The sequence below is a fragment of the Haliaeetus albicilla genome, chromosome 14, assembly GCF_947461875.1.
Source record: "Haliaeetus albicilla chromosome 14, bHalAlb1.1, whole genome shotgun sequence".
Classification (NCBI taxonomy): Eukaryota; Metazoa; Chordata; class Aves; order Accipitriformes; family Accipitridae; genus Haliaeetus; species Haliaeetus albicilla.
Genome location: NC_091496.1, coordinates 28717519 through 28730974, shown reverse-complemented (window position 1 = coordinate 28730974; position 13456 = coordinate 28717519). Strand labels below are relative to the sequence as shown.

The following is a 13456-nucleotide window of genomic DNA, read 5'->3' as shown; positions in this document are numbered from 1 at the left end:
TTTCTTTTGCATGTCAGTTCTTTTCCCAAAAGCACAGTGACTTGTGGGCCAGAAGAGAGAATGTTTGATCCAAAATTAGTGACAAATTCAGTATCTTGCCACTTATTGAAGCCAACAGTAGGGTCTTTGTATCACAGGTTAAGAGGAGATTGTAGCTGCCTAGTAGATCACACACTTGATTTAAGCACTGGGAGGTTAAGATGCAATAGATTTTTCAAACTACACTATTCATATACATAAAAAAATAATTTTAAAGTTATTTCGGTATTTCTAAGATGTAAAAGTTATCAGACTCCTTCAGAGGTGCAGAATTAAAAAATTACCTTTATAGAAAGGAAAAAGAGCTCTGTGATGCATTTTAATACATTTTTGAAGATTTTTTAAGCTAGCTTTTCTTTTATATAATCCACATTTCCTACATACATGATGATGTGATGTTGTATAAAGGTTTTATTCTAGTTTTGTTTGGGGGAATCTGCATAAATCACGTATGGTTTCACCATTTGTGAATAATGTGGCAACTCCAAACTCATGCCAATGAAACCATCATAATATCATATCATGTACTGTATATAACATACATACACACCAATAATGAGGTAGGGGATAATACTGAAAATCTCTTCCCTCCAGGCTTGAAAAGTGACCAAAAAGTAGAGGTCACTTTTCATGCCTTGGGAAGAATAGATCAAGAAATTTAAGCTCCAGTCAATACCTATAACTTTAAAATGTATTTTAATGTGCTGCAGCTTCAGTTACCCTCAGCTGAAGCTTCTCTATTTTAGCTTACAGGGTCTTGTGACCTCAGCCCATAGCAGAGTTTCAACAGTAGTAGCGACAGCCATCTTGGATAAATGTAAGTGAAATTTTTCCTCATTTCTATAGTTTCTGTCCCTCACATTCACTTTTGGAGTTTTGTTTTTCACTCAGGATGTAGTCACTATTCCTGACAACACTTCTGCTGTGTGCCAAGTAGCATGATTGACACAAAGTAGCTGTAAAGCAACTAAGTGGGACCTCTTGCCTTTTAAATGTCACAGTATCAGACTCATCTTATACTTTGAAATGCCACTATGATGGCCGTGCAAACTTTATTTTACCTGCAGCTAGCTTGATGGTAGTTTTCATTATCAACTGTGATTAATCTGCAAAGAGAAAAATAGTACAGAAAGCCTTTGGCCGTGTAATCTTGTTTTAGCTAACACTAAGGATGAAATCTAGGAGAATTCAGAAAAGATTCTCCTAAGGAAAAGTTTGCCTTCTTCAATCAGCTTTACCATTTCAGTTCTGCTTCATGTCAGATTGTGGTAATCCATTCCCAAACTTAGCTCTGCATTCACTAACTGTTATATAAATCTGTGGCTGGAGCTGGAGCTGGAAAAGTATACAGTTCATACGTACTGCCTATGTAATGACTTCCAGAAGTATGAGATAAGGAAAGAAGGGCATCTGCCCACTATTGGTTTCTGAGGAATACCAAATACCGCAGATGCTATTAAAGACGATGTTTTTTCAATAATTGTCATGTTGTTCTAATGGTGGCAACTCTATGATCCTAATACAAACAGAAGAAAATAGAAATAGGGTTATTCATTCAGAAAATCCTGTCCTGTATGCTGATAGCCTTAAGAAGCTGGCATTTAGTCGTAATGTACAAAAGATAACTGGACTTAGGTCTTGTATGTTATTTAGTCCTGAATTGGCCTTTGTCTGAATTCACCATTTGAGAACAATGCGGCATCCTTGATCTGTTAAATCACCATGCCACGCCTCCATCTTCTATTTGTTCATATACATAAGTATGTATGTAACTTACAGACTTACCTAACGTTCCAAGTTTTTATTTACATGTATAGGCCATAGTTACACTGTAACACTGTAGCTACAATAGTACCTTTTTTATCACCTCAGGTAGCTAAACATATGGTTGTTCAAATGCAGCCTGTTCTCTTCATGTGACTTCATAGGATGTATCTGTCATGAACTATATGAAATGAAAGGCAGTACATAACGCAGTAGTTAAGGCTAAAACTAGCAGAAGTGAAACTGCCTCCACCCATCTGTGTTACAAACATGTCATTCAAAGACAGGTAAGAGGTAGTCTTGGTGTTTACCTGCAGATTTATAGTCAGCTTAAAAAGTCATTAGAATTCAGATCTTCTTGCAACTATATGGTTATATCAATATCTCCATAATGGATGTGAGACCAAATTGTATACAGCAGGGTCGAGAAGCTGTGAGACTAGAATAACGTGTATTGAAACCAGTTTGTGATTATCTTGAATTTCTGTGTGTCTCAAACTCCACTATGCCATGTAGGTGGGAGGGGGTCATTGTTACCAGCTACACACAGAAATCAAGTAGTAAAAGAAATTGCATGCCCAGAGTCTATTCTTTTTGACTAAAACTATATGACTGAAAAAAAGGTGTAAGAAGTGTTAGCTTGGCTGCCAGTTACTAAGCAGGAATGTACTGAATCATGAAGAATAATTCCTAAAATTTCTCTGAGGAAACAGGTTTAGTTGAAAAGCCATGCAAACTCTGAGGACCAGTGTCCTCAAGGGTAAAGTTGTTTAATAATAATTACCATAAATATTCATTTAATTTCAAAAGAAGAGAAGGTGTTCTTACATTTGTCGTTGCAAGGCTGAGTTAATGAAAGACCTTTGAAACCACTGTCAATAGGAAGTATGTATAGATTTTGAATGTGTGTGAGTATAAAATAAAAGATCAATTTGTGAGGGATTTCATGAAATCAGCACTATAATGATAGCAGTTTCAAACCCAGCTGTATCTATATGCTTATCAAATACCAGATATTTTGTTGGAGCCATGTTTGCCAACATAAATTCGTTACCACTAGAAGCTCAGTCCTGTTATCTTTTTGACGCTGTAGTGTACGTGACATCTCTGTCCCATTAAGTGATGTGATCCTTATGTACAGGAATGATCCCCCGCTTTGATAACTGTCTCAGTCTTGTAACAACATCAAGATTATTGAATTAATAGAATGATAATGTGATTCCATACATCTTGTTAAAACAATATTCCCTTGATAATGGATAGTTAAAGTGTGTTTTATTTCCTGTTTTTATTATTTATGTAGCTCTTCCAGTTATCTTTGAACAGGGGAGACAGGATGTATTTATATATGTCAAACTTCGGGGTTTTTACTAGAATAAGTAACATGTTTAACATTTGGTGTCTATCTAAATAATATGTAAAATATGCATACATAAATACATATCTATGTCTAAGTGCAATGTTGGGGCTTATATATCTCATTGTTAACACTTCAGTATGTTACACAAGGACTTTGAAATACAGTAGAAAGGAATTTCTGAAAATATGTTATACAAAGTGTGGTAGAGCATGCTCAGAGGTTGTACAATGTGAAAAGCTTGCTATAAAATGGTTTAAGATATTCAAAAGCCAGATGCTCACAAATCCAGCCTGCTAATCCATTTGGCCAAATAGATATAACATTACGTACTTTATATGTGATACAAACTTCTACGAATTTCAGTTTCTTTTTTATGTCACGCTATCATGTTTCCAAAAGGCTAGCCTGCTGCAAGAAGCATTTGTGCTCCATAGTAAAAAGTATAAGCTACTTCTGAGGATTTTGTAGAGATACTGAAGTAACGAAGGTACTGGTGGTATTGCAGTCATAAATATCTAGTTACGTTATTCTTGTGGTTCTTCACAATGTCTTTACATCCTCAATGTATAAAAGGCAGAGGAATGTTAGATGCTTACTAAAGACCATCCCCACAGTACATATTACTGCAAATGTAGATTTTATTCAGCCTGAAATCTCCTTCCTTTTAATGTTCCATGCACGGTGAAGTCTAGACGGTTGGAGTGAGTTGGGGGTTGTGGAGGTGGTTTTTTCAAAGATCTGTGCACCCCAAGCTCCCACTGGGTTCATTTCTAAAACCCACGCATCATGCCATCACCTACGAAATAATGGAGAGATTATAATCATTCATTCCTCAGTGCCTTTGCATCTTAAATTGGAAGGTACGCCTTGGTTTCGTTCAAAATTCGTTCATTTAAAAAATTGCTTCAGGATGTCTTACATTTAACAAAAGTTAGCAAGAGTGTGGCTTTAGCCACTTTAATGAGTTTGCCATTCAGAAGCTCCCAATAATGACTGGGTCATCAGTGCTGACTAGAAACGGATAGAGAGACAGATAGATGCATATATACACCTTTTTAGGCAGTCCCTAAAGCTTTGCTCCTTCCCCAAGAAAAGGTAAATAGTCAGCTTAAATGTCTTTAGCAACTCTATAAACAAGAAGATGCCAACAGCATGTCTTCTTCTCTATTACCTGGGTGTCCTATCTGTGTTCTCCTTCCATGTGTAAATGCTGCTCTAATTTCCTTGTGTTTGTTACCACTGTTTGATATTTGTATAGTGTTCATAAAGTTTATAGAGACAATAAAGGTATCCATCATTAACAACTTAGTAATAATCCTTAACTGCTCTTTTTAATTGAGTCGACCGTTCAGGTCTCTCCTTTTCTTCTCCTTAAATCTTCTTTTCTAGCCCTTGTTGTGGCTTGTAACTGAGTCTGAATGCCCATAATTTAGAAAACTCTTGAAATTAAATAAGCTGAGTTTTCTTTACCAGTTTGGTAAAATGATATTTTTGGCCTCTGTAGGGTTTGCCAGGGTTGGGAATAGGAACTATCCCACTGGAAAGAATCAAAAATATAACGAAAAATGTGAAATATTTTAGCAGTACCAATACAATTGATCCAGCATTGAATATTTCATTAGAGGTTCATGAAGTATTCCATTTACAACATTTTTAATTAGGACTTTTCAGTACTAAAACACTCTGAAATCTGTTACATTAATTTTGTATCAAAAAAAAGATTTTGAGGAAGCTGAAACATGCCTACATTTTCAAAACAACATTCTTAATATTAGTTTGTCAAAGGTGCATGATGCCAAAGTCAGGTTCACCTCAAAGCAAAACTTCCATTTTGAAATTTCCTTCACTAATATTTTGATAAATACATATTGCAAAAATTTGATTTTAAAGAAAAAAACCTGGACTGCTCCTAAGCAATATTTTTAACCCTTCAGCATTGCTTCTGAACCAAAGTTGTTCCTTTTCATGCTGCTTGATTATTGCTCATTTGTTATATTTCAGAACTGGATTGTTTTTCTGCATTATTGGGCGAAAGGGAAATATTGCTGTAGCACCTTATATTTTTAGTCTTGGTTTATGAAACACTGTAGTTTTGAACTTGCTTGCATTTCCAGATGGAAAATAATTTTTCAGTTATTAGTTTTAATTTAAAGGCAGGTCTCAGTGTCTTCTTACAGATTTGAAGAGCTGCGGAAGCTCTGGTAAAACGTAGAAGGTGGTATATGTTCTTTTTCTTAGGAGTACTGTAGACACTGTCTATATGTGAACTGTAATACTGTCTTTTGTCAAAAGGATAATATTCTAGGTCATACAGTATTTAAATTAATACTCTGCACTTCGGTAAGCCCAGGTCTCACAAAGACCTTCATTCCCTAGGTCAGTTCTAGGGGCAGTTGTTGTTACTGTCAAACCTGGGGGCAAAGCTGATGCTGAGTTCAGATCAGTGCTGATTTCAGAGTTGGGTCAGGTATTTAGGTACAAATGTGCATTTTCTTATGTTTGTAAGATATAGTCAAGCATAAAAATAGCTGATGAAGTTTTAATTAATATAGCAAGAATTCAATAAGGGAATAGTAGTGAAAAGCATTTGTTTTTACTATCCCATTACAAAATACTCATTTGGTCAGTAAATGGCATTATTTTTTTCATCATTAATTATATCTTTGCAAAACATTTACACATTTTTATACTTGTAAGTACATATCTACAAATAATAATTGGCTTTAATTGGTGCAAAGGAGGTTTGTGTTAAACGTCCAATAGCTTTTTGAAAATAAGCAAGTGCTGGAATAGGCTGCTGGGTGTGTTGTGGAATCTCCCTTGCTTAAAGTTTGTGAAAAGATTTTGGACAAACGTTTGTCAGAAACAAAACAGTTTATTCTGCTTTTGAAGAGAGAGATGGGCTAGCTCACTTGCCAAGGTGTCTATTTTTTTTTTGTTCTGTGATTTGCATAATGATTTTTTAACAAGAAATACTTTTATTTTAGCTTATGTCTTTTAATGAAATGTGTTCAAATTAGATTGCTAATCAGTGGTTACAGCAGTTATGCCTATGGGTATATTTAGTGAACATCGGTTTGTGAGGCTTTTTTATGAGTAATCCAAATAGTATGACAAAGAAGCTGCATCTGTTACTCTTAGAATAAGTATCTGAATTCTATTAAAATAATCTCTGGGTAGTTTCTAAAACTAAATAAAAGTGAGAGGCAAATAGAAGTTTGTACGGAAAATACTTTTTAACAGAAGTCTTAGGCTCAAATCTCGCAGAAGGTTCTGTGCTTCTTTCACATTCACACTACGATGTAAGTAGTACTGAATTGTCATAGGATCAAAGCTTTGTGACTAATTGATTTTGTGTCTAGAGAGCCAAATAAAACCAAATTCTTACGAATCTATAATTTTCAGTGGAACAACACTCGGAGAGCCTTGGAAAGTACTGCTTTATTAAATGCTAGGCGCTTTTACGAAAAGAAATTTTGAGCAAGGGATTTAAGAAAATAAGGACGTAAAAGCTCGTTACTTTCAAAACTAACGGGGAAGATGTTTCCACCCCCTTCTCCATCTTGGGGCGCTGGTTGCTCTCTGAGGTGTAGGGAGTAAGGGGCTGGAATTCCTCCCCTGCCAGCCTGGGAGCAGGGGAAGAGCCGTCCGTCAGGCTGCTCCGGCAGCTGAGGGAGCCACTGGCACTTGCTAGCCCCGCGCGTAGGGTGCCGGTATTGATCTGACGTGAAACGGTTGAGAGAAAAGACCGAGTTTCTGGAGCCTGCTGGTTAACGGGCACTCCCGGCAAGTCAGGCTCTGGAATGCGGGTCCCCGCTGTGGGTTCAGCACCTGTCCAGGTTCTCCTCGTTCACTGGGGGAAGGGGACGCGGGACATGACCCTGGCCATCGCAGCCTTTAAATGAAATGCATTAAAACCCACTTTCGTGTCAGTTCGAAGGAGTCAATATTTTCAGTTTAAGAAGTGTCAAAATATTTTCTTTTTTTCCTATCTGCTTGTCAGAGCTGCTTTTTTTTTTAGCAATATGCATTTTGTATGGTTTGCATTAATTTAAGTTTAGGGTGTTGTTTCATATGGTGCTTGGCTTGAAGTGCGCTGCTTCTATTTCTGATTGAAAGGACTGGTGAGTCCAAAACATTTTTTTGTCTCTTGGTAGGCCTATTAAAGCTCTGCATTTCCCTACAAACATTGCATCGTAAGAACTTTAAAAATATGCATTCTGTTTGATAGCCCTGGGAGTGCTATATAGGTTTTTTTCTGACAAGCAGCCTCCGATATCTAATAAACCACAGTTCTGATCATCTTTGAAAAGATAAATAATACTTTTATTTTGTAAATGTGTAGTGACATCCTTAACAAAAATACATTATGCAAGAAATACCGACAATATTTTAAGGTAAGTTAATGAAGATATGTCCAAACATTGTAATAATCAAACTATTATCTGTATACAAGACTGAAGAAAATATGTTGCTAGGTGCTGCACCATTTTTGTGATTCCTCTTGAGAATGAGTTAGCTAAAATGAATGCACTCTGCCAGCTTTATTTAAAGATCCATGCTTAAAAATGACTAATTTTATAGCATGTATTTTCTGTTTATGTGCCTGTCAGTTTTAAACAGCCTTTTATATGCAAATGTGTGATGACAGTTCTATATTCTGTGTCATTTCTTCACTAGAGTTTTTCATGCTATTGGAATAATCCCTTAACAGATATTTATAGAGTTTTTACTGTTATTTTGACAAATCAGACATTGTTATTAAAATGATAAAAGAAAGTAATTTTAATACTTTTTACATTGGAAGTTCTAAACTTTTTAAAAATGATGTATGTTTCTTAGCTCTATTTTAGTAAACCTTTTACAGAAATGGGGTCTTTTTAGTTCCATTTTTTGTGATAAGAAAAATCTGTACTTGGAACTTGTTCCTAAACAGGTGTATCACTGAAGATCCAACTTTACTGCTCCTTCAGTCATTTCATTGTATGTGCCTATACCAAGTTGTGCGTTCCAGTAGTTCATTAATATCATATGCTCTACCAGTACTAAATTTGGCTCCCCTTGGAGATAGATTGTTTTGCCATAATTATCAGTATAAACAAACTCAGGCTTATTATCTGTAGTGTTTGTAGTTTGGTAAAGTTGTTGCCTTGTGCTCACAAGGTGAGGAGCTGGGAGGATTTCAGCCGTATTGTCCATTGCAGTGCGTGCCTGAGGAGCGGCTGAAGAGAGCACTCTGTCATTTGCCTCTTTAGGTAACGCTTCATATTTTGATACTAAGCTTAGGCATTAATTTAGAATAAAAGCAGAGATTGAGAAAACAGAATACAGTATTTCCGTAGTCTTGAACAAAAAAGTCATTGGCAGGTGACACAGAAAGACAGTGAAAGGACAGAGACACTCACCTGTGTCTAATGAAGGAAGTGACATTTCAGTAAATGGAAGGTACTTAAATATATACTGTGCATTGGCAGTCTCCCAAGGCACTGATGGAAGTGTGTTTGGGGAAAGGAGCGGCAGATTGAAGAAACCACTGCACTGAGCTGTACTGTGAGAGCGGGAGCAGGGACTGGCTACTAGCAGAAATTTTCAAATGCTACCAGCTGCTGAAGCCGTGGACGGCTTTCAGATCTCTTCTTGACAGATGTTGTGAAACTATATTTACCCGAGTTTATTTGCAAGATTTCTGTATTATTTTCAGGGTGTCTCTGTTAATGGAATTACTGGCGTGAATCTTCTGTTGTTTGAGAGCAACACAGGGTACACAGGGCAGTTTTTCGGCCACTGCCACCCAGGAACCCTGTGGCCTTTCAAATGAACTATCAGAAAGTCCAGATTCATCTTGCCTAACGGAAGGCATTTAACGTTAGACACCCCTGTTAGAAGCTGAGTCAGTCTAACCTGTGCCCATAGTAGAGAAAAGAGACAGACATAGACAGCTCTGGTTTTACATGGACTGGATTAGTCCATGGATTTGCACATTGTCTCGTGTTGCCTATAGGAAGTGCCCAGGGCAAGTAGATATATCAGGAAGATGCTTAAAATGATGTGATACAAACCTGGCCCAAGAGTCACTGGTTCATGATAAGATACTATGAAATTCTTAAAGTTAATATTCTGCGAGGTCCTTGTCAGGCTCAGGTACCTAATAGATTGCTTCATGATGTGATACTTTCATATATTCGTCTGAGGTGGGAGTTAGTATGGGACAGAGAGGGAGCTTTTGCTGTGACAAACTCCCGTGTTACAGTTTATGTTTCCCATTGGATCTCATTTTACTTCTTTAGTTCTTCTGATCTCCATAAGCATTTTTCTCTATTAGATGACACTTAGGACATTTCCTTATTAAAGTTAACCAAAAGATTGAGTTATTGTTCTGTTATTTGGTTTCTATATTATTTATTTCTGAAAAGACTAAAAAGTAGTCAAGCTAATAACTTTGTCATCTCTTATAAAACTGCCACATGATGCTATATAGTATAAGAACAGCGGCAGAAAATTCAGTATTTACACCGGGACAGATCTGACCACAGTCCTTAAAACACTGCATTTGTTACACAGTTAGGTGTTTGTGTGAACAAACAGCAAGACAGGTGGCAAAACAAAATCAGGCATACAGAAACATCTACTCTGTATGTGAACGTGGCTGTATTTTATATGGAACAGGAAAATTTGAAATCCTCTCATTCATATGACACGTCACAAGAACATGAAATGCTGCACTGGTTTCTAGTTGGCGAGAACATTAAAACAAAGCAAAAGTTAGGTGCACGTGCAGTTGTAAATGCCTATGCCTATGCAAAGCAGATGTTTTTGCAAGAAAGTGAGCAGAAGATGATGATGCACATGCTAATACTTGATGTGGTGTATACAGGCATCAAATCTGAGGTTCTTGCAAATTTTGAGAATTTTCAGCCTGAGGCATTAATACTAAGGTGGCTTCTGGATACTTTTATGGCTTTTTGATCCTTGTTAGGGTAGTCCGCGTGAGGCCTTGCAAAGAGCCTTTGGGTGTACTCCCTCCCTTACTGGGAGTCAATAGTTTAAAATGTATGTTAGAGGTTTGAGAAAATAGGACATTGCGGCTTTAACATTATTAAACATGCTGGTAGAATCTGGACTGTTCTATGGCTGCTATTTATCGAATAAAAACTAAGGATTATCTTCGTCCTCCATTTGGCTGTCCTTGTAGCTCATGTTCATATGGGAATATACTTTCCATATTTTCTCCAAACCTTTTGAGAGCATTTTTGTAAAATACATCCATGTAATTTAAGAAGAAAAACGCAATAGAACTCCAAAGACTACACCAAATGTTGTACATTGGGTCATTTATTTTCCTTTTAAAAAATCCTGTACATGCTTTTTTTAACTGGAACTGTTTCTTACAAAAGTGTGAAGCCCATGTATTAATTCACTAAAGATCCATTAATCCATTTTGCTCATGTCCAAGAAACCCCACCTTTCCATTATATACCCCAAAGACATATAAACAGTAAAAGTGCTGACAAATTATTCTAAACTCCACCGCACTGCTTCTAAAATTTTAACTAAAGAAAGGCCCTTTTTAAATTGCTATAGAGAGTTCAGATTTACACGAACAGGTACCCGCAAGTTGCCTGGCCTGGCAAGTGTTTTGTTGCTCTAGTTCTGGCCTCCCTTGACAGCGTTGGTCACTATTTTCTTGCACTGTTTTAATCTGTGGCTGTTGCCAAATCTGGATGGGGAACGCTAATGGTGATGGTCAGAAATGAGTTGGTGACTGCATTGTCTCCTTGCTCTCTTTACAGCCAGCTTTCCCCCATTCACTGTCTCACAGTACAGGAGATGAATTTTCTTGTAGTGAAGAGCTAGAAAGCAGCTTGCTTCATCTGCTCTTCAGGCTCCAAGAACCAGATGGTTGGGCTGTAGACCTGCATTTCACGATTGGTGATATGGCCCCCTTTTATCACAAACTGATCAAAACAGCCTAAAAGTGGACAGATAAGGGATTTGATTCAACCACCAGATGGGAAAATAGGTGGATTGGACTAATCCCAACACTCCTCCTTCAAAGCCTGAGAAGTGTCCACATGTCAGCTGCTCCGTGGGCCAAATGATAGTCTTTATTGCTTAAATTTGACTGGGATCCATCCATTTTATCCAGAGGTAGGAGCAGCTAACACCAGTTCATACCCATGCATTCCTGGTGAATGTACATAAAGCTATAGAGTACTCCTCGGCGTTGGCAGGGTAAAGAGGGGACTTTCCTATTCAAGGCTACTTTGGCTGAGATCAAAAAATACTTCTTTTATCTCTATCTCAGTAACATCCATAAGGTATGCTACTGATATGCTTGGATACTCTATTTTCGATCTTCTGCAACTGCAGCATGTGTCTTTGCTATGGCTGCCAAGATTTAAAGGAGAAGGGGCAGGATTCGGGATGGAAATCTTGGATATGTTATGCGGGTCCTGGGCAAGGTGGCAGTGATACGCAAATCATTGTGATCTGGGTCTCTTACCTTTCTATCTGAAACTGTCTTTAACTGGGTTCTTATGTCTTATGCACAAGGGTTACAAGGACGAGTAGCGCTTTAACCCATGTGCTGGCCACAGTTCATGCCTAGAGTATGTTTCTGTGAGCTGGAGATAAAAATTGTGGTCTGCCATTTGGTCCCGTGTAAAGTTATCTTTATTTTGCTATCAGTGACAGCTGCGTGTTGTTGCTTGAGGAGCAGGAAAAAAAAAAGTAAATCTCAAGACTAGTAAAAATGTATTTTTAAATATTAACTTTTAATAAATATTTTGTTAATATCAAATTGATCCCATGATTAGCCACAGAACGTATAAGCAAGCTAACGTGCAAATCTAGGCATATAACAGTGTAGCCAGACTTTACATGGCCATAAACAGCAGCTGGAGAAAGCCCTGGCTCCTCCTATTGTCAATGAGCCAGTTTTTCTAAGCATCATACAAGTGAAAATTGAACTGTCTTTTCCACATCTTTAAGCCTGGTGAAAAAGGTAAGGTCTCAGCAGTCCTCCAGGAGAAGCTGCATTCTGCACCATGCAGCCTTGTAATATATATAACGCTTATAAAAGGGCAGCTGCAACAATAATGCTGAGCCTGACTCTTACTTTGTTTATATCAATTTCCACCGGGATTGTACTGTTGACTTCAATGGCCTTTTAGTACACTGTGTTTACATGGATGTAAACAAGAGAAGAATCTGCCCAGAATGTATCGCGCTGTATTGCATGTAATCAGATTGTCAATATTCAACTCCTATACATGCAACAAACTAGAGGTCAGAAAGGTTACTGTGTCTGTCCTTGTTCTGAGGAGTGCAGGGGCTAAGATGCCAGAGTGCAACAGTGCACAAAAAAACCCCCATCAGCCTACACAGATCTGAAAGTCTGCTGCTTATACATATGCTTAAATGGGACTCTGGCTTGGGTATTGTCTAGCTTTGAAAATCATACTACACAGATGCTGGTCATGCATATTCAAATAATCACAACCTCCGTAATTACAAAATAGACCCTGATTCACTCTCCCATTTTTGGCACCAGTTGAAATGCTTCATTTTGGTCACCTGAGGTTCACTGGCTAGTTGGTGAAAAGAGAGGAACACATTCCAAGTCAAAATCTCAAATATTCAAGATTTAGTTGGGCTGAATTATTTTCTGATTGTGTCTCCTTTTGTGTTTACAACTTGAAGACTTTTCTTTGGGAAAGTGAAGTTGCCTCCATTTTGTATCAACAGGAATTGTTTCACACTCTTCTGCTTTTAGCTGGAAAAAGCCAACAGAAGAGTTGTGCTGCTGAGCTAGGAAAGATATTTCTCTTGGCTTTATTTTCCCTTAAAACAGAAACCCTTAGAGGGTGTCAGAGCAATTATCCACTTCTTGAAGACCTAGGAATACGGATGAGAGCCTTCAGCCTGTTGAACGTTCTACAGGATAACAAAAATGCAAATGTAGGAAATTTTAAGGTGGTGGTAATTGAGGTATCTTGGGATGTGGTTTGATTTGGGCATGTGGGGAAGGAGTATTTCAACTGGTTTGGATACATTTTCTTGGAAATTTAGAGTATCAAATCACTTTAAAATCCAATGTGCTATTGTTGGTTTGGGTTTTTTTTTAAAACCAATAGAAACCTAAGTCAGCCAAGGTCAGCAGTTCTGCTGAAATTTTCTAAGGCTGTCTTGTGTGTATTGAGAATTGAAGCACAGCAACAGTGAAATAATCCCATAATTTAGCACAGTATCCTGATTTTCTCAAATGGTTATGTAAGATTAATAAACACTTTA

At 37.5% G+C, this 13456-nt stretch overlaps 1 protein-coding gene across 9 annotated transcripts in view; it reads left to right on the top strand.

The window, feature by feature from the left end:
• Nucleotides 1-13456, top strand: part of FOXP2 (forkhead box P2) — a 435423-nt gene that overhangs the window by 346931 nt on the left and 75036 nt on the right. Inside the window, exon 2 of one of the 9 annotated variants that reach the window (XM_069802112.1) lies at nt 786-856. The exons of the other annotated variants lie outside the window; for them this stretch is intronic. The gene's annotated coding sequence lies outside the window, so the exon portion shown is untranslated. The remainder of the gene's footprint in view (nt 1-785; nt 857-13456) is intronic. 9 annotated transcript variants of the gene reach the window in all.